Source organism: Monodelphis domestica, chromosome 1 (assembly GCF_027887165.1).
Source record: "Monodelphis domestica isolate mMonDom1 chromosome 1, mMonDom1.pri, whole genome shotgun sequence".
In the NCBI taxonomy this organism is placed as follows: Eukaryota; Metazoa; Chordata; class Mammalia; order Didelphimorphia; family Didelphidae; genus Monodelphis; species Monodelphis domestica.
The window spans coordinates 332,344,491-332,369,799 of record NC_077227.1 but is presented as its reverse complement, the minus strand read 5'-3'; the positions used below and the strand labels follow the sequence as shown (position 1 = coordinate 332,369,799).

At 37.7% G+C, this 25,309-nt stretch overlaps 1 protein-coding gene across 1 annotated transcript in view; it reads left to right on the top strand.

Moving 5' to 3' along the window:
- Window positions 1-619: 619 nt before the first annotated feature.
- The window catches only part of BDKRB2 (bradykinin receptor B2), a 42,435-nt gene continuing 17,745 nt past the window's right edge, over window positions 620-25,309 (top strand). Inside the window, exon 1 of the mRNA XM_001375350.4 lies at window positions 620-747. The gene's annotated coding sequence lies outside the window, so the exon portion shown is untranslated. The remainder of the gene's footprint in view (window positions 748-25,309) is intronic.

Here is a 25,309-nt window from a genome sequence, read left to right as displayed (position 1 = left end):
TTCAAACACATTGTGTGTGTTTAATATATTTTGAGTTTAGCTTCATCTTTAAAGTAAAATAGTTAGACTACATAATCTCTAATGTCTCTTTTAACTTCAACACTCTATATGCCCTAACACAAGTAAATGTGCTATTTATTCCTAAAATATTATTAAAACGTGAGTTATAGAACATTCTCACAATCCACATCTTCTATACACTTAGACTCGTTGACTCCTAGTGCAGGGAGGGATCTGATTTATTCCAACCCTCTTATTCTACAGGAAATCGAGGGCCAAAAAGGGAAAGTAGTTACCACAAGTTTCTGTAGCAAGTGGGCATGTGGTGTTCTGCCTGGGACTTCACCTATTCATGATTGAATTTTCCTCGGTAAAAAAAAATATTTCATCTGGCTAATTAAGAAAACAACTTCAAGGTACATTAAATTATATGCGCCCCTTCCATATTTCTGGTCATTTGCCTGTAACATTTCACTTCTGACTCTCTTCCTGTATCAGGTACGTTTTGCAGGGAAAAATCTCCTCTTCTAAATGAGCTCTTGAACGGGAGTCCCCCGGGGGCGGGGCAAAGGAAGGGAAATAGCCAGGAATCAAATTACGTCATCATCGTCACTATCAACTGAAAGATGGCTTGTTGCTTCAGTTTCCAGCGTGCTTCAGAGGAGCGAGGAGCCTGGCAAGTTCCAGACGGCACCCGAGAGGGGCTGCGTGTGTGCCGCGAGGAGCCAGTGCATTTCTCCTAAGCAGGTAGGTGCCTCTTTTTTCAGTCCTAAATAAGGAGGAAAGGATTGCTGCCAGTCGGATTCAGGTTAGTTTAGGGTGCCAGGCTCTCCTGTCCTGAGCTGTCTGCAAGCCTGGGAAAGGGTGTGTTCATGTGCCAAAGCTTCCTACTGTCCAAAGAGAAGTTCACTCTTGGGGGTGGGGGGTTGGGGGGGACCTTTATTCTATGATCTAGTAACTACTCTAAGACAGAAGGGCAAAGGCAAGGCTCTTGCCGAGAGTCCCAAAGCGAGGAAGTGTCTGAGGTAAGATTTAAACCCAGGACCTGCCAACTCCAGATGGGGCACTCTATCAACTGTGTCACTTAGTTCCCGTATTTATACCATCTCTCTCTTCTCTTAGTCCTACTCTTTTTTAAAAACCTTACTTTCCATCGTAGAATCATACAGTGTATTGGTTCCAAGGAAGAGCAGTAAGGGCTAGGAAATTAGGGTTAAGTGACTTGCCCAGGGTCACACAGCTAGGAAGTATCTGAGATTTGATTTGAACCCAGGTCTCCTTAATTCCAAGTCTAGCACTCTATCAGCTATGCCACTTAGGTACTATATTTATACCATCTATCTCTTCTCTTGGCCTACTCTTCTTTAAAAACAACAACACTTTCTGTCTTAGAATTAATATTGTGTATTGGTTCCATGGCATAAAAACAATAAGGGCTAGGGAATTGGGGCTTAAGTTTCTTGCCCAGGGTCCCACAGCTAGGAAGTGTCTGAAGCCAGATTTAAACCCAGGTCCTGCCAACTCCAGACCTGGCACTCTATCAACTGTGCCACTTTGCTCCTAATCTCTTCTCTTGGCCCTACTCTTTTTTTTTTTTCCTGAAAACCCTTACTTTCCATCTTAGAATCATACAGTATATTGGTTCCAAGGCAGAAGTACAGTAAGGGCTAGGAAATTGGGGGTTAAGTGACTTGCCCAGGGTCATACAGCTAGGAAGTGTCTGAGACCACATTTTAACCCAGGCTCTATTACTATCTAGAGCTACTTAGCTACCCTGAAGTCCACTGTTTTTGTGGAACTCCCTGAAGAAGCCTAGATACTAAGGCATATCCCAAGCCAAGACAGTTAATAGCATATGAGAAGGAACCTAAGAATCAAAAAACACAACATACAGACCTTAGAATTATAGAACCCAAGAATATTAAAGCTGGAGGAGACTTTAGAATCATAGAACTTAGAACATCAGAGCCAAAAGGAACCTTAGAAATCTCTGTCCTCTCATCTAACCCCGTTATTTTGTAAAGGAGGAAAATTAAGTTCAGACTCCACCAGGAGAAATGGGCCATCCTTAGAGGATTTGTTTTCAGAAATAGTGGATAATCAGGTCCAATACATGTGATGTAGTGGGGAAAGTGCTTCAATGGGATTCCAGAGATTTTGGCTTCTCCTTTTCTAGCCGCTAATTCACTGTGAGACCTTTTCCAGACTTCAGGTACCTGAGGCATTTGACCCCCAATATCTTTTTTTGGCTCTGTCATTAAATGTTTATATGCACATTTGTGTAGAGGTTTATTTAATTGGGGGGGGGGGGTTGCCTTAAAATTTGTCATTATTTGTTTCCAGGAAGAACTATTCCAAAATAGATCTAAATACCTAGGTTCTCATCCATGCCTTGACCCTAATTCACTGTGACTTTGGGCAAGTCATTTCACATCTCTAGCACTGTTTTCTCACCTTTAAAAATAAAGGGAATTAGGAGAAGCTTAGTGGATAGAGCACCAGGCCAGGAGTGAGGTGGGAGGTCCTGTGTTCAAAGTTAGCCTCAGATACTTCCTAGCTGTGTGACGCTGGGCAAGTCACTAACATTGATAGCCTAGCCCTTATAGCTTTCCTGCCTTGAATCAATCTATTCCAAAACAGAAGGTAACCATTTTTAAGAAAACCAATAAATAAATAGAACTAGAATAAATTATATCTAAAGTAAGTCTCTTCTAGTTCTAAATATCTTTCCTCCTATGATTAACTTTTTCACTTTCTACATAATGTTGATAATAAAAGATCTCTATATACTGCCTAACTTAAGTTAGATGCTGCAGCAATTATTTTCCCCTTTTTACAAAATAAAGATTGAAAGAAGTCGTGACTAAACCAGTGCCTTCCAGTGCCATCACAAGTTATATATATATATATATATATATATATATACATATATATCCAATCAATAAGCATTCATTAAGCACTTACGATAGGCATATCATTTCCTTTCCCTGCATGACATTTTCCTCGTCTGTGAAATAACAGGGACAAAGTAATCCTTTAGCTCACTTAAAACTCTAAATTTAAACAGTACAAATCAAATGCATATGAATTCAAGCAAAAAAAAAAATCCTAAATTCAACATGTTTGGTGTGCCTAACTGTTCACAACCTGTATTTATCTTACAAAATGGCATTTAAAAATCTTCATTTTTTTTAGAGGGCATTCTTTTTGCCTAATTGATTGTTGTTTACCTAACAGTTGAAGATTAGGCTGTCTGATCATCCTAAAATCCTTGTGTATGAGACAGCCTTTACCTCCTGAACCTGAACAAAAGTTACATAACAGATTCGGCATCTCTCTCTGCAAACAAATCCTAGAAGTCTCTTCTAGCCCTATTATTTTGTGACCAAAGAGGCAATGTATTATAGTGAAGAGAGTGCTGGATCTGAAGTTACAGGAGGGTTTAGAAGAAGCCAAAGAGAGGGCAGAACCAAGAGAAGAAAAAAAAGATTGACTTTGCAAGGAGACAAATTTAAGTTCTATATCAGAAAAATACACCCTAAGAATTAGATCTGTCCAAAAGTGGAAATAGTCTACTTCAAAAGATAAACCATTGGTTTCCTCTTCATTGAAAATCTTTAAGTAGAGGCCAGGCAACTACTTGTCAGGTATGTTATAGTGGGCACCTTTGGGATGTAGATTGGACTAGATTGGCTACTGAGATCCCTTTAGACTCTTTATGATTCTGGAATCTGGGTTAAAATTCCAATTCTTGTTCTTATTCCCTGTGTTGCCATTGGCAAATCACTTAATCTCTTTGAGGCTTAATGATTTCAATTTAATTATTGCTCCTAGAAGAAGAAATGGGTAGGGGTGGAGGGGGGGGCAATGGATGTGCCTAAATAATTAGCAAATGGCAGTATGAGGGGGTTGAGTCAGGCTAGAAATAGTGAAGGTGCACCAGTCAGATGCCCAGGATCCCAGAGTGGTCGGTATTCTTCTCTTGGAACTCGAGAAAATGATTTGCCCAAGGTCTTTTGGCTACTTTTACCCAGTATCAGACCCCTGCTCTTATTACCACACCATTACTGGGGAAATAAGTGATTGTCACTGTAGCTAACAAAGGGCATATGAAGAGGAATTTCCCTCCAGCTAAGGAGACTATTTCCATGAGCACGATTTGGGGGGGGGGGGGGGGGGAGATGCCTGGGAAATTTCTATCTTGTTAGATATAATTAGGGAGTTTTCTCCTTGAGAGAAAAGAATTACTCTGGTAATCATTATAGATGATGTTTCCAAAAAGCATTAAAGTATACATACTAATGTATATAAAACAACCTTATGAAACAGGTACTAGAGGTGTTATCCAGGCTTAGAAGGTGTTAAGTGACTTGCCCAGGGACACACAATTTTTCCAAGTCAGTGGCAGAATGTGAACCCAGAGGTAGCATAGTAATGAGATGAGCCCTAGACTGGGCGTTTGAAGACCTGGGTTTAAGTCCTAGCTCTGTAATAGGGAAAATAATGCTCAAACTACCCCCAAAGGGCTTGTATGAGGGTAGAGTTTTATTAATTATAAGATGCAATTAATCAATTAAATAAGATTTAAAAAACTTAAAAAATAAATAAATAAAATAAAATACAACCCAAATTTGAGCTAATATTCAGGCTTCTTATAAAACTGATCAGCTGTCAATTTTTCCTAATTGGCCATTACCTGGTTATTTGGTCACTATTTTGGTCGTAATTGTTCACTTTCCTAGAAACTTTGCAGCCTGCACTTTGGCTGTCCTCCTCAATCTCTTCTTTCCCATTTTTAATTTAGAACTAGAAGATACTTCAAGGGTCATCTAAAACAATCTCTTAATTTTATAGATGAGGAAACAAGTCCAGGGAGGTTAAGCAGCTTGGCCAGGCTCACACAGATAGTAAGCATCGGATGCTGAACTTGAACCAGAGTCAATGCATTTTCTGCTTATACCACCCAGTGTAACCATCTTGTTCAAATTAACTGTGTAATCAGGTCAATATATATATATACATATACATATACATATATATAATATAATCTGGGATTGGAGAGGAGTTTCTAGAAAGCTTTAATGAACCATCAGGATGCTGAGGCAGAAGGCAGGAGAGGAATCTCACAAAAGGCCTTATTCTGGTCTTAAACTATACCAGAGTCAGAGCTTCCAAAGGGTAGGGTGAAGGAGACTGAGCCCCAAATTCAGGACTCAGCACAAGGGTTCGAAGCACTTTCATAAGCACTATGTCCTTCAATCCTGAGAAGATGCCTGGGAAGTGGATCTGAGAGGAATCGATTTCAGAGCTGGAAGGGAACTCCAGAAATTATTTATTCTAACTCCATCTTTTTACTGATAAGAAAACTGAGGCCCAAATGGGGGAAGGAGAACTCCCCACCAGGATTAGTAAGTAGGAGATCAAGGACAAGAACTTGGGCTTCCTAACTCCCAGTTCAGTATTTTATTATATAAATATAGCAGCAGGCTATCAGAAGAAACATGAGGCCAAGAACCACATTTCAACATTGAAATCAATATCAATAACATTTATTAAGCACCCACTATATACCAGGAAATGAAGTCATCAGTAATGACTGAGTAGGAAAGCAAAAACAAGTCCCGATATGTTCAAGAATCTCAATCACTCTTGAAGAATAAGAAGCATTCCCAGCCCTTTTTAGTCCCTCCTCCTGGGTCACAAAGGAATCCTTATGAGGAATCCTGGCTCATGCAGGAATGGGCTTGTCCAGCTAAAGCAGCTACCTATTCACTAGTGCTCCAGCGGGCAGAAGGAAACCCTTCCCAAACCCTTAGCTTCTGCCTAGGATGACACCAGTATTGGTACCTTAAAGAAGGATCACTATTAAAAGGCAAATTCTCCAGGGAAGGTGTCTGAGTTGTTCTTGTAAATCAATTTTAAGTATAATGATGTCATAAATTAAGTATAATTTACATTTACATAAATATTCAAGGTTAATAAACTTTTTTTATTTGGAATACTAGATTCTCAAACTTGGAAGGCTTCTAGCCCATATAGTATAGGAATTCTTAAATATTTTTATGCCACAACTGAAGAAAATACTAAATTTCAAGCTAAAGGTTGGTGAAAATAAGTATTTTTTTCTTCTTCCAAGGTCCTGGACCCCCTAGAGTCCATCCTGGACCTTCTGGGAGTCCCTATACCCCAGGTTAAGAAATTCTGATCTAGATAGACCAACCTATACTTGATCTCTCTGTTAATTAATACCCTCGCCACAAATGATCACTGCTATTCTCCAAATGGGCATAGCACCCAGTAGGCACTAAATAAATGCTGGTTAACTAGGTATATTACATATCACGTTGTTGTAAAGAAATATTAAAAGGCTATATAAATGTAAATTGCCAGGATGTTTTCTTTTTTAGACAGCTCTGATGGTTATAAAGTTTTAATTAAATATATCCAATCTTTCTTCCACATGAAAAGCCCTTCAGATATCTGAAGATAGTGCTCCTATACCCCTTCAATCTTCTCAGAGTTGAACAGTGCTATTTCCTTCAAACAGTCCTCAAATAGCATGTTCTGGAGGTCTCTCTATATGCTGATTGCTCTTCTCAAGATCCTCTCCAGCATATCAATGTCCTCTGATCATTCAAGTTGTCCAATATCCTTGTGACTAAAATTACATCTCCCAATTTTACCCACTAGGTCAGCATGAAAAACAGGATTCTCACAACCAACCCACAATAAGATAGTGCCAGTATGTCCATTTTCAAAAAAGGAAACCAAAACCCAGAGGGGTTAAAACAATCTTCCATAATTCACCAAGTAGCAGAGTTGCAGTTCAAATCCAATACCCCTAAGTCAAAGTTCAGTGCTTTTTCTAAGGAATAGGATGAGAGTATGGGATCTATAAAGCCAGCCAAATGTTACCATCATAAACTGGCATCAAAAGTCCCAACTATTAAGACAGTGTCATTATATTGAGGAAGAAAGCAAGAATCAAAGAGAATAACTGAATTGTCCAAGGTAACGCAAGTAGTAAGTAGTGAAACCAGAAACCCAGGTTCATCCCTATAACTCCAAATCTCTAATTCATTCCATTATTCCACAGTTGACTTCCAGGAGGTTACTTTGAAAATGCTTTAAAATTTCCCAAGTTCTTGCCGTATGTGCCACTAATTTCTCACATGCAATAAGAAATTCACCTTTTGGGCTTTCGTGTTTACCTCAGATAAATATGACTAGAAGACATTTTCTTGCAAGTGGTCTGACTAATTTCCTCTTCCTCAGTTTGTTTGGTCTTTGAGTCTTTTCACCACTGTCTTCTTCCTTCAATGCAAATAAAATGGCCAGTTCAGATAAACTTAACCAAATATGTCTCTCTTCGAGGATCATAGAATCTCAGAGTTCAAATGAATATTAGAGACTAATAAGTTGAACCCATAGATGAGAAGGAATCCACATTACAAAAATCCCCAATAAATGGACAACCAATTTCTGCTTGAAGACCCCCAATGATGGAAATCTGACCATCTTCTGAGATAGCCCATTCCACCCCTCATCAATACTCACTGTAACAACACCCAGGATCTCAATAATATGGATCTCACTCACATTTGAGGTTTAGAATCCACAAAGGTTGGTTACTACCTCTAATGGTTCTATGGGTAAAAGGGGAACCCATTCTTCTAACACTGTTGCTTTTGAGCTGCCACTATTGGGTTGTCCATTAGTCTAGCCAGAATCTTTGGCAAGATATTTACTAAATTTGTATAATAGACCAAGTTACTATAAAACATCCTCCTAACACCTAAAGTTCACACTTCCATTAATATATATAAATAGTGCTCACAAAGAGAGCAGACTCAACTCTAAAAAGGAGTCAAACTGAGGCACACGTAGAGGATATCTCCCAACTTGACACTAGAAGTCCTTTTCTCCCTTTCTCTCTTTCTCCCTTTCTTCCTTTAAACAGCTTCCCTTAATTGTAGCTCTATCCTGGGCTTCAAGATTCAGTGCCTACTTGGGGTTTACAGCAAACACTCTTATCTGCCAATAAAGCACCATGATCCCTTTTCTCAGATGTCTAATGTTCTGCCTCTGTTTGCCCTGGGTATATCTCACTGCTTCCAGTGCAGCTCCTCCTACTGTATTGGTCATGCCTATGGCCAGATCTTTCAGACCTCCCAAGAGCAATTCCAAGTTGAAAAAACCTTAATATCAGGAAGGAACAAATACAGAGACAGAAGAAGCCTCACTGACAGCTCTGGGACCTACTTCCTTGTAGCCACAAAGGGGCAAATTCTATATACTCTTTAGTCATCAGTTCTTCCAGCTTTACAGCCAGGTAGAGAACTCTTCGTCATTACTCATTGCAAACTTGAATCATCTTGGGGGGAAGTAGACTCACTCCAAGCTTCCACAAAGTTGCTTAGACGGCAATCAGGGAAGAAACATTTGTGCTTGCCGCAAAGACTGTTAGGAAGTTTTTTTTTTTGTTTTATCAAATCAAAATCTAAGCACTATCTCATAGGTTTTTGTGAGGACTTATAAAAAATAATGAATTTAATATTTTAAAGTTATAAAGTACTACAAAAATTAAGCTATTATTGCTATTTCTATTAAAAGGCAAAGATACTTTAAGAGGAAATAGAAGGATTTGAGGACATCTGAGCTGGGAGAGACCTTGGAGATCATCTTCTCTAATATCTCACTTATAATTTGAGGAAAATGAGGCATCGTGGAAGGCAAATGACTTACTCAAGGTTATCTAGTGAATTAGTGGCAGAATCAGGGCTAGACACTCAGTTTCTTGACTGCTAGTACCATGCTTCTAGCGTTGTCCTCACCCAAATGAATCAAACCTAGAGCTTCCCTGTTCCTTAAATAAATAGCACTTGGCAGATTCTCTTATTTTCTTTGGTTTTTTATCCCACTGTCACTTCCAGATATTCCCTGCTCCCAAAGCCTCTTCCTCAAGTACAAAGAAATACAGTTAAGTAAAACCATTGAACGAACATAGCCACATATATACATATATACTCATGTATGTATTCCTAATTTACTACTAAATGTTCTTTCAAGGACTCCTAATTTCAGAATGATTAGTTAAGCTCTGGGGTAGAAAATGTCACCCATTTATTTCCTTTTCATGTGCTACACCTTGACCTAACATTTTTATGGAAGAATAATTTTACTCATTATTTGGCTCTTTTCAGGTGGGTTGACAATGGTGGTATATAGGATGTTGACAAGAAGGGGTGGTGATGGGGTTTGTCAGTTCTACAATAGGCTCCTCTAAGTGGGTTTAGGGGATCACCAAGTCCTTTGAGTCTTAATCAGTGGCTAGTTTGCTGGCAAATGGTTTTGTTATTAAACCATATAAGTTAAGGGCTAAGCAAATGTATATGCATATATACATATGAGTATGTATGTGTGTATATTTTATATGTGTGTGTATGTAGATAGAAAGTCCATGAGAAAAAAAAAGAATACTATCAGAGGATAAAATAAAGTTTAATAGTAAACAATTTCCACTTCTATCATTCTTTAATATTTAAAAAGCACTTTCTCCACAACAAACCTGTGAAGTATTTGCTATTAAGAAGAAGAATTATATTCACTTACAAAAATGGATAATATGGAAATGTTTTGCAGGATAATACATGTATAACCCAGATCAAATTGCCTGCCAGCACGGGGTGGGGGAGAGAACAAGACAAGTTCCATTTGATATTACATGTAATTGGTAAAAAAAAGAAAAGAATTATAGACCAGTGTCATTAATGAATATTAAAATTTTTAAATAAAATCCTAACTCACTACAATAATTCATCTAAAAATCATTTTTGTGGCCAAGTTGAATTTATGCCAGGAATGAAAGAATGGTTCAATGTTAGAAAAATAACACAATTAATCATATTAAAATTAAAACATCCAAAGAAACATAATTATATTAATGGTAAAGATTTTTGGCAAAGTATAGCTGTTAGTTATACTAAAATATATCAAAAGTCTTGGTACAGAGGGTCCTGTTTTAATATCATAAAAACTGTCTCTCCAAACAAAAACAAGCATAATATGTAATATTAATACAATAGACTCTTCTTAATAAATACAGGAAGAAAACAAAAATACCCATTCTCCCCACAGTTATTAAATATAGTTTCGTAAATATTAGCAATAGCAATAAGACAAAGAAAGGGAAGTTATAAAGAAGCGTAAAGAGAAGATAAAACTCTCCCTCTTGACTGCTGACATGATAATTAGTTTTCAAATCTATAAGAATCAGCAAAGATATTAATAGAAAAAATTAAAAACTTCAGCAAAATGGTTGCAAAAAACCCACAAATTCAACATTATTTATGTATAATATTAAAAATCCTGAAGGCAATAACAGAAAGGAACATTCTGTTCAAAGGAACTACAAAATTGATAAAATATTTGGGACTCAATTGGCCAAAGCCTACAAAATGCTTATATAAGTACAATTAGAAAATGCTTCTTTATTTTAACCCTTACTATCCATTTTAGAATCAATTCTGTTTATTGGTTCTAAGGCAGAAGAGTGGTAAGGGCTAGCCAATGGTCGTTAAGTGATTTGCCCAGGGTCACACAGCTAGGAAGTGGCTGAGGTCAGATTTGAACCTTGGACATCCCATCTCTAGACTTGGCTCTCAATCTACTAAGACACCCAGCTACCCCCAAAAAATGCTTCTTAAAACAATAAAGAACAACTTTAAAAGTCAAAGGAATAGTCATTGTTCATGGACATGTCATGTTAATATGATAAAAATAACAATATTACCAAAATTAATTTATAGTTTTAATTCTATACCAATCAAACTATCAAAGGTCTGCTTTATAGAACTTGATAAAATAACTTCATTTAGAGAAATAAATGATCTAGAATTGCAAGAGAAATAATTTTAAAAGAAGAAATGATGGGAGCATTTCCAGACCTCAAACCATATTAAAAAGCAGCAATCATCAAAACAGCAAGTTTTAAAATTTGAGAAATAGATCAATAAAAAAAATTAAAAAAGAAAGAATCAGAAATAAGGTAATTCAATAACCCAAGGTTTAATAAACCCCCCCCAAATACAAATTATTTAGAAAAGAACTCCTGTTTGCCAAGAACTACTAGGAAAAGTAAAAAAGTTGTCTGGTAGAAATTAGTTTGGACTAGCATTTCTACCAAATCCCAAAATAAATTCTAAACAGATATGTGAACTGAATATTAAAGATCATTCAATGAAAAAATTAGAAGAATAAATAATATACCTTTTACAGCTATAAGGCCTATTCTTTAATAATATGAGGCATAAAGGAAATTACAAAAGATAAGATAGATAATTTTGATTATCTAGGATAAAAAGTGAAGCAGTCAAATGGGAAAAACTCTTTGTATTAAATTTCTTAGAAAATAGTTTAGGATCCAAGATATATAATAACCTAAGATAGGAAGTCAGAGAGGGAGACAGAGACAGATAATGTATATGTATATGTATATATATAATGTATATCAAAAATTATTCTAGAATTACAATTAACTATATGAAAGAATTCTCCAAATTACTGATAAGAGAAAAATAAATTAAATTTCATTGTATACCCAGCAAGTTTGCAAAGATACCAAGAGATTAGTCAGTGATGGACGGGTTATGGGAAGATAGGCATTAGTGCATTCTTGCTGGAGCTATCAATCAATGCAAACATTCTGAAAAGCAATTAGTAATTATAGAAATCAAATGGCAAAAATATCTATATATTCTTTGATGCAGAAATTCTGCTAACTAGGAATATGAAGGTCATTAATAAGAAAATCCCTGCCAAAATATTTGTATCTGTACTTTTTTGGGGGGTAGCAAAGAACTAGAAACAAAGAAAATTATAGCATATGAATGTAATGAAAAGAAATAACAAATAGGATGAATAAAAAAAATAAAAACTTATGTGAACTGATGCCAAGTGAAACAAGAAAGCAATGCACGCAGTGATTACAACAATGTAAATAGAAAGAATAACCACAAAGCAATCAAAAGTGAATGTTACAAAATTACAAATTACAAGCTTGGTCCAAAAGAAGAGATATGAGAAGGTACTTTCCCCAATTCCTTTATAGTAGTGGACAATGCATATATCTTCAATTTTTATTTGATGTATTTCTCACTATTGCTGTTTGTTTTTCTCATTTAAAAAAAATCCTCTATATCATACGGAATGGCCCTTCAGGAGAAGAAAAGGAGAGGAATAAAGGAGGAAATAAGCAATATAAGTACAAAAACTCTGCATAAATAATTTACTTTTTAAGAAAGTGGATAAACTTTTATTAAGAATGATGTAAAAAAATTTAGTGTGAGAAGAGAAGGGTGAAAGACACTTATTATGTAACAAACACTGTGCTAAACTCTTTACAAATATGATCTCACTTGACATCAACAACCCTGGGAGATAGGTACTGTTGTTATGCTCATTTTTCAATTGAGGAAATTGAGGCCAATCAGGGTTAAATGACTTGCTTAAGATCACACAGTCAGGAGTTACTGAAGAAATTGCTTGGAATTAATAAAGACTGATGAGAGTTCTCATTCAAATTAAAAGAGACCATCAGACTGAAATATTGAGAAAAAAAACATTTTAATATTTCTTTTAAAGGTATAAGATATTAGTGTGCTTCCATATTTCCTATTTTTTATGCTTACCACAAAAAAAATCTTAAGTATAAACAATGTTAAGCATAATTTATATTCATTAATTCTAGGATCTCATTTTGTACCTTCTCATCAATAGCAAGAAGCAGTCTACCCCTTTGTTGAAGAACCTATGGTACACGTGCCAGAGCATGCTGGAGGGGGTTGCTCCCTTCCCCCTCTCCACTGTGCTTGAGGATATTTTTCACATGACCCACCCCTCTGCCCAGGAGCCCAATGGGAGAGCTTCCTTCCTCCCCAGTCTGGGGGAAGGTGGGGAGCTCACATGAGGCGTGAGGGTTGCAGAGAGCACACAGTCTCTAAAAGGTTCAACATCACTGCTAGACTTATTAGAAATACGGAAAACTCTACATGCTTTCATACATCAGATGCAATAAAAGAATAAGACGAAGAGAACTCTTCCTGATGCTGTAGCAACATATACCAAATGGCATAATAGGATAGAAGGCATTGCTTTAAATAAAGGTTGTATTGTTTGGGATGTAGAAAGCCATGAATGGAAACAAAAACCCAATGTTGAAACCTACTTAAATCTCCAATCAACCAATCATACCTATAACCATTTATTAAATACGAACTATATACCAGTCAGTGTGCTAAGAGATGGAGCTAAAAATCGAGGCAAAAACTGCCCATGTCCTCAAGGAGCTCAGTCTAATGGGGAAGACAAACTATATCCAGGATAAGTAGGAAATAAGAGAGGGAAAACACTAGAATTAAGAGGAGTTGCAGAAGGCTTACTATAGAAGGTATAATTTTAACTGGGACTTAAAGGAAGTCAGAGAGGTTAGCAACTGAAGATGAGAACAGAGAGCATTCCTGGCATGGGGCTGAGCCAGAGAAAATGCCCAGAGCCAAAACATGGAGTGTCTTGTTCAGAGAACAGCCAAGAGGCCAGTGTCTCCAGATTGAAGACTACATGTTGAGGAATTAAGGTGTAAGAAACCTGGAAAGGTAGGAGGAGGGCAAGATTATGAATGGCTTTTTGAATGACAGAGAATTTTCTATTTGATCCTAGAAGCAATAAGGGGCCAGATTGAGTTTATTGAGTAGTGCGATGTGACATCATCAGACCTGTGCTTTAGGAAAATCATGTAGTGTCCAAATGGAAGATTGATGGAAATGAAAAGAGACTCAAGACAGGTAGACACACCAATGGGCTACTGCAATAGACTAGGTGTAAGACCAACAAGGCTCCTTAATTTCCTAAACAGTAACCAGAAGGCTATTCAACCTCCCAGAGTGGTCTGGATCAAGAAGGTCTAACAAACTTAAAAGTAACCTTCTGCTGTCTAGCTAATCCATAGATATTCTGATCTCCTTAGTCTTAGGTATAGCAAAATGGATATTCTGAACTTATATACTGATAGTTGTTCCAGTCTCTTCCTGGAGTGTATTTCCTGTGTTCTATTCAATCCAATAAATCTTAGGTACTGTGACTCTTTCCTAGTTTTGTGGCCCTCACCACTGAATGATTATAAAGGCCAGAAAGTTCATAGAGTTCCTCTTCCTTACCTAATAAATGGCATTTTTTCTAGGAGTCCTTCTAAGCAAAGTAGGCTCTCTTAGAGGCTTGATCTCCTATGCACCATGGGAAAATATTCAGTTCTACATGATTCTTCCCCAGGGTACCTGTATCAGACCCAGACTCCCCTACAAGGTCATGGGCATGGAAGGTACAATATGAGTAGGTAAACTCACAATTTGAGGACCTCTAGGCATAATTCCATGGTCATAAATCAGAAAGTAACTCATTTACATTATATGTAAATGGTCAATCTAACACTGAAAGGTAAGATCTTCATCTGAAGTCCACATCTAGTCATTCAAGATATACTGTAGCACAGAACCTGCTCTGTCCAATTGGAATGTCTCAGACTGTTGGACTAATCAACTCCTTAATTAAAGGAATGTTCACATGTGGTTCTTTATTGCAGGAATGATGCAGAGTTCTCCCAAATACAAAATTTGAGATGATTCAATTAGACTCCTGTCACAAGAACAGGAGCTTTTTTGGAACTGTACAAACTAGTCTTCTCTCTCTAGCCCTTTGTACATATTCAGGATGCAACAGCTGCATTAGGTTTATCCCAAAGGTGTCCAATGAAATCTCATTTACCTCTCCTAAGCTGTAAGAACCTACTCAGATATCTAAGTTGACTAATCAGATAATTGTCCTCTAAGAGCAATAAAAGGATCGGGAAATGACAAATTGTTAAAGAAAGGGTCATTTTTTTTAATCCCTGGCATTGCATTACAATGATCTACCTTGTTTCCTAATTTCAGATTCTGTAGTAAGATAGCAATATGGCTTCATCCTACTCAGATCACCAGTATTAGGAACTATGGCCATATCTATTCCTTACAGAACAGTAAAATCCTAAGTGGTCGCAGTTTAAACATCAACCATCATCAGCATTTGGTTTATCAGTATGTACCTTCTTCAAGGACATATTTGCACAGAGAGAAGGAGTAGTAGACAAAGGTACATAAGCTAAGGACAGTTCGTTGCACTAAAGCTCAGGCAATAAAACAGCTCTCATTCTCACTTAAATCTTTCCCATCTTTCTCCAGAAAGGCACTCGTCAGGAACTAATCCTCAATCTCTTTGTCTCAAAGGTGTTAGACACACTACCCCGAAGAAGTATTTTTGCTCTGGCATGTCAAACCCTTTTCTTTCAAACAGAAGAGAGGTTATTAGCACAGTCACACTTTGGTTTCAAATTCTGTAAGAACAAATGTTCCTTTCCAGTGGAATAAATGAACTCAGCATGAAAATCTTGGCTTCCAGCAGCAGTTTTTGTGATTAATGATATATGGTTAAAAACATTTTTCCGGAGTTTCTTTGTGACTGCTTTGGAATCTGCTCTCACCATAGGCCAGATTTCAAACTCATACAAAATCCTACATGCTATAATGAGCACATATTCACAATTTTAACTTTTAGTAATTTAAATAAAACCAATCTTTACATTAACACAAGAACCTCATATATGCTGTTCTCTTTTTTTTTTTACTGTTTTCCCAACATTAATCACTTGGCAGATGAAGCAAAAATAGCAAGTGTCAGATATTAAAGAAAAATTTTGAACTGCAGCATTATCAATTTCATATATAGATTGGATTCAGTGGCCAACGAGAGCCCTTCCAACTTTAGGATTCTGTGATTCCATAACACCTATTCCAGTAGCTTTCCCCAACAACTCAGGTTTCTTTACCCCACTGAAGCTTGCAAGTCTTTATTGATTGAATCAATGAATTAAGTGACTGTTTTGAAGATAAGATAGAACAACATTTTTCTGAATAACTGTGTGTGGGCTGTACATTCTCTATAGCTTTCCTGAATCAAATCATGAGTCTGAGGCAGGTGTGAATAATTGTGTTTTTTTCACATTTTCCATGTATTGCTGTATATGCCCATATTTAAGTCCCTGGCTAACAAATATTTAGCTAACTGACTCTATGCATTCCTGTGAGCATCACTGTACCTAGGTATGGGAACCACGTTGGGACTTTGTATCCATAGATTGTAGCTATTTCTCTATGTATCATACCACAAGTATAGGAATGTCTTCCCAGGGCCTCAGAATGAAAGGGAGACTGGAAAGAAGTAGGAGGGATATTGTAAATGCTTTCTCTTCTCAACTGATTATTGGAGAGAGCTAACTCAGAGTGGCTGGGGCTCATGGGTTTCCTGTTTTAAAGATCCCAGCAGGTACCAGTATGTTGGACATGGGCTCCCAGTCTCTCTGTGCCCTGCTACACTGGACCTGATCATTCCTAGGTTGTACTGACTATATCTTTAGAAGTAGAGTTTCAAGATAATTCATAATTCAGGGCATAAATAATTCAGAGCAAGTGACATTTTAGAGCTTAGCACCTAGATACTATGAATAATGAGTTAAAAATGGGAATTGTGCAGGTGGAGGACTTGAGTAAACGTCTGCTCTGTCTCCTCACCATAGGAGAGGGCCCTTGCTCCTGCTCCTTGCCCCAGAAACAATTGGTAGCCTTTTCCCCCAGTGTAAAAATTCCTACTTACAGTTCTGTTTCTAGTCTTGTTCTGTATCAAGATCAGTGTTTCTGGGGACAGCCTACAAATAAAAGGCAATGTAGAAAAACAAAAATAATTACTGGCTCCTGAGGCAAAGGATCTTAGATTCAGATCCAGAAGAAACATTCACCAATCAAAGGATCTAGGTTGGAATCTTATTTTTGCTAAATACTAACTGTAGTCAGTAGCTTTCCCCCATTGCTCTGCTTTCTTTATCCTGAAGTAGTTTATTTCCTAATCCCAATATTCTAGAGATCTCTTCTTTACACAGACAGGACCAAAGCCAGGGCCATCATTTGTTTCAAATGCAGCTTATCTTGGAATATGGGAGGAAAAGAGACCTTAGACCAAAAGGAAATAGACTCCCTTCCCACATTACAATGAACAGCTTATACAATGGTAAAGAAATTCACCACCTCCAACAAAATTGGAAACAGGAAATATGTGAGAATAGAGTTCTGGGTCTTCAACTATTGTGAAAAAAGCTACCTGCATTTGGTAACATGGAATGTCAAGCATAGCCCTCAACCTTGCCCTCTTAAAGGTTTACAGCCTCAAACAAACAATACCAGGTCAATAAACCTCCAAAATAGCTCACATTTCTATAGGACTTTACAGTTTACAAAGCACTTTCACCACAATAATCACATGTGAGAGGTAGGACAAATATCTCGATTTTACAAACAAGGATCCTGAGGCTTAAAGATAAGTGCCTGAGGGTTAAACAGTGAAATTGGTGGCAGTAGCAAGACTTGAGTTGGAATCTGTCCTTTTCCCTACATCATACTGTCCCTCATCTCACCAAACTGCCCCTTAAAACTGTCTAGAATATATTCTGAAAGATAACACATAAGGTGTTTTATGTTTTAGAACCAGGAAGGAACTTAAAGATCGCCTCCAAATTCATCATTGTCACATGAGAAAAGTAGTAAGAGTTAAAATTTAAACCCAGATCCTACAACCCCAAACCCAGTGGACATGGTCTCCCTCCCATCCATCCAAATATACTTTAAAGGAGAAGGAAGGGTTTAGAAGATGCTGGGAAGAAAGCAGTTGCCCTAGCATTGTGACACAGATCCATCATCACCACATGTTTTGGTGTTCTTTGACTTAGACTTCAGGCAGTTCAGCAGCACAACTCAGCACCCTAGACACCAGATCCTTACCCCAAGGGAGCCTACATGGCACAAGAGAATTCCAGTGCAGATACACACACATGAACTTTAGGAACGCCAGAGTTTGTAAGTGCTCTGGTATGAGGAAGTTCCACCAGCCTCCTGTTCACTCTCCTCCAGGCTCCATCCATTGACACATACCATAAGTGCTTATTTCCACAAACCAGACAGGGGAGCATTACTGCTTCCAACCTGTGTGTGCTGGCCTCCCAGAATCCCAGTAAGCAAGAATAATGTCCTCACCAAGGCTTCAGATGTCACCTTCTGGACCACACAACTCAGTTGTACTATGGCTCTGTTGAACTAACGATAAGCAGGGCAAACATGATGATCCTCATTTGACTAATGAGGACTCTGAGTTCTGGAGAAGTAATGTAATTTTCTAAGATAATAAGGCTATTAAGTGGCAGAACCAGGCTTCTAACAGAGGACTCTGTCCCTCCATTGCAGGATTTGGCCCTGGGGGGAGGGGAGTCCCTAAAAGATTATGTTTTCTGATTCTAAAGTGTGGTGTATCTTGTTGCCTCCTGTGCACAGCATTTCAGATTTGGTAAGGACTTAATCATCCATCAAGTTGAACCCAAACCTGTAAAAAGAATGCTCTCCACAATATCTTAGACAAGGGATTCTCCCAGTGTTACTTGAAGACCTCCAATGGGGGGATCCCATTCACTTCAAAGGGAGCCCTTTCTGCTTTTGATTAGTTCTAATTGTGAGGAAGTTTTCCCTTCTCTCAAGACTAAATCTGTCTCTTTACTTTTCAACTTTCATCCAATATTCTAGTTCTGTGCTCTGTAAACAAACAGAATAAATCTAAACCCCTTTCCACGTGGCAGCCCTTCTCATACTTGAATACAACTATCCCAGCCTCTCTCCTCCCCCAAGTCTTTTTTTTTCTCTAGTCAAAACATCCCTATTTCCTTCAACCCAACCTCATATAGGCTGAACTCAAGACCTCCTTCGCTATCTTCTTTTTCTTCCCCTGGATGCTCTCTAGCTTACTAATTATCTGTCTTAAAATGTGGTAAACTGAACATGATATTCCAAGTGTGGTCTGTCTGGGAAGGGCCACGTACAATGGCACTATCAATTACCTCCTTATTTCTTGACTCTGTGCCTCCTCTAAAGTAGCCTAACTTGCAAATATTTACATTGTGGGTAAGTTTATCAGTGGCCAGATGTAGAATAATGAATATCCATGTTTAGCTAAGATAGAGCTTTGGGAAGAAGTCAGTTCTTCTCAAGGAAGGATTTCAGAAAGAGGATAAACCTTAGGGACTAGTTAAATGACAGCACAGACATCTGATGGTAAGGGGACCATATAAGATGAGGTGAGAACATCTAGGTGAGATCATGAGATGAGAACACAATGAAAAGACAAAAGGGAGCAAACGGGCTGGGGAAAGTCCTAGATCAGACTAAGGATTAGGAAGCAAAGGAAATAAGGAACCATAGTATCAATTAGAGTGATAATGCTGGCAGGTAGATCATCTAGCTTAATGTTCTCATTTTATCAAGAAGAAAACTGAGGCTCAGAGATGGGAAAGTAACTTGCTCCAGATAATGAACCTGACTAATAGCAAATTTGGAATAAGAATGCCGGTCTACATTGCAATTTTACCAAATCAGTGGAGATTTTAAGTGCTTTGAAGAAGACATAGAGAAAACTCCTAGTGACATCTCAGGCAAGTCACTCAGTAAATTCATATGGAAAGAATTTGGTCAAAAATCTTCATCTCATTTTTATTCTTTTCTTATTCTTAGAGGAACTCAATAAGATCCTCATTACTCTTTAAAGTACATCATTTTATATTATGCCTGATAACGATTCTGTTCTATATTGTATTCCCAAAAAAATGGTAGAATTATAACATGGAACATCAGAACTAGAAAGGAACTCAGAATCTCAGAATATATAGTATAATGTCAGAACAGGAAGGAAATTAAATGGAACATTAGACCTATAAAGGATCTTAGATATTAAAGGATTCAACCCTTTCATTTAATTTTATTTTTTTAAAACCCTTACCTTCTGCCTTAGAACCAATATTGGTTCTAAGGCAGAAGAGTGGTAAGGGCTAGGCAATGGGGGTCAAGTGACTTGCCCAGGGTCACACAGCTGGGAAGTGTCTGAGGTCAGATTTGAAACCAGGACCTCCCATTTCTGGGCCTGGGTCTCAATCCACTGAGCTATCCAGCTGCCCCCAACCCTTTAATTTTATAGTAGAAAAAATTGAGACCTAGAAAAATAGTTACTTGCTTTAGCTCTACACAGTTGCTAAGTGGCAAAGACAAAGCTGAATTCTAGCAAAGTATTTTCATCAAATCACCTGACTCAACTTTGTCTTAGGATTTCTGAAGATTTCTCTGTGTTTTTCAAAAACCTTTCATTTTCAGCAACAGCTCCATGTCTGGACCTTGATGGATGCCATTTCAGAAATTAGAAAGACTGGCCTATCTACAGCAAATTCCTGTGAAGAGGAAAGCCAGGCTGAAAAGTAGAGCTATTGGCTTCTATCCTATTAGGAAAACACTCATCTTTCATTCCTCTGTGATTTGATTAAAGAGCTTTACTGAGCATTTCTTCTTTCTTCCACCCCATTTACACTAAAAAATGTTCAAATAAATCCACAAACTCTCCAAAAATCAATCCAAGTGAAGAATCTCTAACGTTGTTCCATCTGGTATCCTCCCAAAACACTTAAAGCCTTGCAGGTATGTATGGCCAATTTGTAAAGAGGAGGGAGGCCTGCAGTGGCCCCCCCAGAAAAGAATGTAGGGGAGAAACACTCCTCTGATGGGAAGAGTGTCTGTCTCTACATAGCACTGAGAAAATTGTATAATAGGGTGAGAAACAGCCTTAGGTTGTGGAAAAGATATTTGACTTAAGGTCAGGAGGCCTGGATTTAAATCTCATCTCTATCACTACAGAGCTATGTGATCTTAGACACTTCATCATGGAGCTCACCTTCCTTATCTGTATGTTGAGAGGGGAGAATTAAATTATCCTTACTCCCAGTTCTGAAACTCCCAAGTTCTAGAATTCTAAGACCTAAGATTCTTCTAAGCTCAGCTTCTGACTCCTTTTCTGTGCCTAATCCATACTGCATGTCTCTACTCCTGAGGCCTTTTCCTCTTCAAGAATATGCTAGTAAATGTTTAACTTTGGGCCTTCCAAAATTGTTCTAAAAAAATGGCTCTCCAAAAATGCATGGCCTACTTTTAAGTTAAATCTGTATTATCCACACTTTCTTCTTCACTTTCTTAAGTCTAACTAATAAACAAAACAATAAATCAAACCCTGATTTGGAGCATTTGACAATATCTAGGGTGCATTTTTTTGATCATTCTTGTAGCCACAGCATCTGAGATAGTACATGGCAATTGAAGGTACTAAATCATTATTTGATCAATTGATTGATAGAATGATAGATAACAGAATAAAAAAAGTTAGAAGAGACTTCAAAGGAAACCCATCACATCATCATTTAAAATAGTCATTCAACCATTTATGAAGCACATACTATGAGAAGACCAATGTGCAGGATTCTTGGGGACATACAATTGTCGGGAAGAGAGGCCCCGACCCCTTTATACTTGATTGGATTTTAGTGATAGTGATAGGTTAGAGATAATCAATAGTGTGATTCTAGAGAGATTAGTATAAAATCTATTATGATACAATCAATAGAGATCATGATTTATATAAGAATAGATTTTATAAGATTAGATTATAGGAGAATAAGAGTTTTATAAGAATAGAGTTTATAAGCATAAAAATTGCTTCCAAGAGGATTTTCAACCCCTCCCTAAGTTTGTACTTCCCCTTAATCACAAGATGCTGACCTTCTAAGTTTCATGACCAAATTGGTGATAAACATCTTGCGCCCCTCCCTATTTGGAAATAACCATCTTTCCCCCTTAGAACAGATGATTCTGAGCTAATGGTTATTACCAACCCCAATAAGGGTATCATCTTGTGTCTTGACCTTTAGACAAATATGGGCATTGCTAAACAAACTAGCCAATCAGCTTTGTAGTTGGGTAACTGTTACTAAAAAGGATTTGTGTGATGTTACATCTTGTGATACGTCATCAACCTTGAATGGAAGATATTCATTTGTTATAATCTGGGTATATAAACCAAGTCCTTTCCTTTGGGCATCGTCTCTTGTCGGGGTCTGACTATGTAACACATGCAAGAGAACACTTTTATTGGAGGACTTGGCCCTCTTCCAATAAATTCTAATTTTTTTGCCTCGACTTGGAGAAATTTGGCTCTTTGACTTTATTTACCCAAATTGTCGATACTGAAAGTGGCGGGTTTCTATTGCTCAACACAATATCACTCTTAATAAAACTCCTTTCTACAAGAGCTCCTAAAGGTCATCATTTGGCCTCTTCTTCAGTATTGCCAGTGCTGGGAAGCTCATTACCTCTTCAGATGATTCATTCTATCTTGGGGTGGTTCTAATTATTAGGAACTTTTTCCTGATTTGGAGCTGAAATTTGCCTCTCTGATATTTCCACCCATTGTTCCCTATTCTTCTTTTTGGGGGTCAAGAAGACCAAGGCTTACCTTTCTTTTTCATGGGAGAGCGTATGGATTATTAAGCCTTTAAGGAAACTTACAGATCAAAGAAAGAAATTCTAATATAAAAAACAACCAAGATGGTAAAGGGCCTTATAGACATTCCATATTAAGACTATCTGAGAGAACTTGGTCCATTTTGCCTAGACCAGGGAAGATTTGGGAAGCTTATGATACCTGTCTTCAAGTATTTGAAGGGCTGTCACCTAGAAGATGATTTCGCATGGCAGAACAAGGACCCATGGATGGGAGTCACAGAGAAGCCAAAGGATGGGAGTGTAAATGGGCTACTCCAGGGAGTTCTTCATGCAGAGGCTGGATCACCAATTCAGGATGTTATAGAAGGAACTTTGACCAGATGTTACCTATATGATCCCTTTGAAACCCAAATCTCTGTGAATCTGTGATTCAAAAGAGACTAGACTTAGGCTGGTTCTGCTACTTCCCAAGGGTGCATGTATTGGACTGACTTGGGTTGAGTCACGTCAATACTCTAGGACTCCATTTATTCATTGTAAAATAAAAAGGGGTTGCGTTAACTCTTCCAGGCCTGGAGTCAAGGAGACTCATCTTCCTAACTTCAAATATGGACTCAGACACTTACTAGCTGTGTGATCCTGGGCAAGTCACTTAACCCTGTTTGTCTTTGTTTCTTCATCTGTAAAATGAGCTGGAGCAAGAAAGGGCAAACCACTCCAGGATCTTTGCCAAGAAAACCCCAAATGGGGTAAATGACTGAACAACAACTAAATCTTCCCTGAGTTCCCTGTTGTGTCCAAATCTATGAACCTATGATTTGTTTTCACATAGAATTACAATTCTATTCATGGCATGGCCTATTTCAAAGAAAGAAATGGAAAATGGGTTTGATGAGGTGGAAGCACCACTGAATTTGAAATTACAGAATCTAAATTTGAATCCTGGATCAGCTATTTACTACTTGTGTGAACTTAAGCAAGTTTTTATCCCCTCTAGGCCTTGTTAGTATCTTCCCATATAAAGGGAAAGGATTGAACTAGGTGATTTCTAAGGTCTCTCTGAGTTCTAAATCTCATAATCCTAATTGAGGTCTCTTTTTTTTTTAACTCAAACATCTAGGAAATCAGATTTATTATTTGAATGATAAGATTCTGTTTAATTTTTTACTTTGGTTTTTACATTGATATTCACTTAATTTATTTTTATTATATCATCTTCATTTCTGAATATTTGCTTTCCCCATCCCACCACACCCAGCAAGTCACTTCTAAGAATAAAAAAGAAAGGAAAAAAAATTCTGCAAAACCAACCAATACATTACCTGATGGTAGTCCTATATATAGTATTTCACACCCAGGACTTTCCACTTCTCAGAAAAAGGGAAGGACAGATTTTCTCAAAACTTCACCAGGGCCAAGCTTGGTCATTATAGTTGTACAGCATTCTGTTTCCTCTTAATAACTTAATAACTTTCAAAGATGTCACTTAATATTGGCAAAATTTAGCAGGCATTATCAAGGTCTATTTGAGAACAGCTACTACAGTATTGACTGGATATTGATGAAATTCAGAATGTGAGTATAGGTTACTGAGTGAAGCAAAATGCTTTCAAATTCCAGTGGCTCCCTATTATTTCCAGGCTCGTTTGACTTATGGAAGGAATATATAAGGTCTTTTAGTCTAAAAAAAAGCCATCAATTTATCCAAGTTCATCTCCATTTGGATTAGCTTTAATTTATCACAAAGGCTACCAACTCTCCTCGGCATCCTTCACTATATATCATGAAAGCTTCAGAAACTATAGTTTCTACTCCATGTTGCTCAACAGAACTGCTTCTGCAAGACAAATTTTAAAACAAATAGAAAATAAACAAGAAATAGAATTGCCACATTTGCCAAGCCAAAATCATTCAGTTTGTTGGATAGTGCAAAGGCCTCTTGCAAGCTGCATTCTCTGATTGTGCCTAGGTGACTAGATGTACAATGGATAAAGCATTGGGCCTGGAGTCAGGAAGACCTGATTTCAAACCCAGCCTCATATACTTATTGACTATATGACCCTGAACAAGCCATTTGTTTCTGTCTCAGTTTCCTCTTCTGTAAAATGGGGGGGTGATAATTTAGCACCAACTTCCCAAGGTGGTTGTAAGAATCAAATGAAATTGCAGTTAAAAAAAAAACACTTTGTAAACCTCAAAGTGATCTATTAAGCCCTGGCTATCATTATCATAAATACTGTGATTATTTCTCTGGAAATTTCACTACCTCCCTCACAGTCTTGACATGAGCAAAGGGTTTTGTGAACTGCACAGCAATAGAGAAATCTACTAAGTATGTTATTCCCAGCAGAGGAAGAATAAGCACCATCAGTCTCCTTCAACTTCTTTTACTTCAACTCAAGCAACCAAAATTAATCCCAAAAATGATGCAAACCCAGCAGGGACAAATCACAAGCCAGCTGAGGGAGCTCACTGTTCTCAGCTAGACTCCTTCTTAATAGTCACTGTTTTCTCATTCATCCCAGCCTGGCTCATTGCCTTCTTTTGTTTGTGAATTCTTCTCCACAACTTTTTGTAAACTTCATTGGGTGGGAAGCAAAGTTCACAGAGTTTACTTGACCAGGAGGAGCCAAGTGGCATCTGTCTGGCAGTCTTCTACTTAGTCTCCCCCTCTCCTGGCTGCCTACCAATTATCTGCCCTACTCTGTGGTTCTTGAGGCAATTAGAAATCCAGGGAACATACCATGCTGGTTGGAATAGTAATAATATCCACTCCCAGTTCTGTGGCAAACAAAGGTTTATAAAGCACTTTC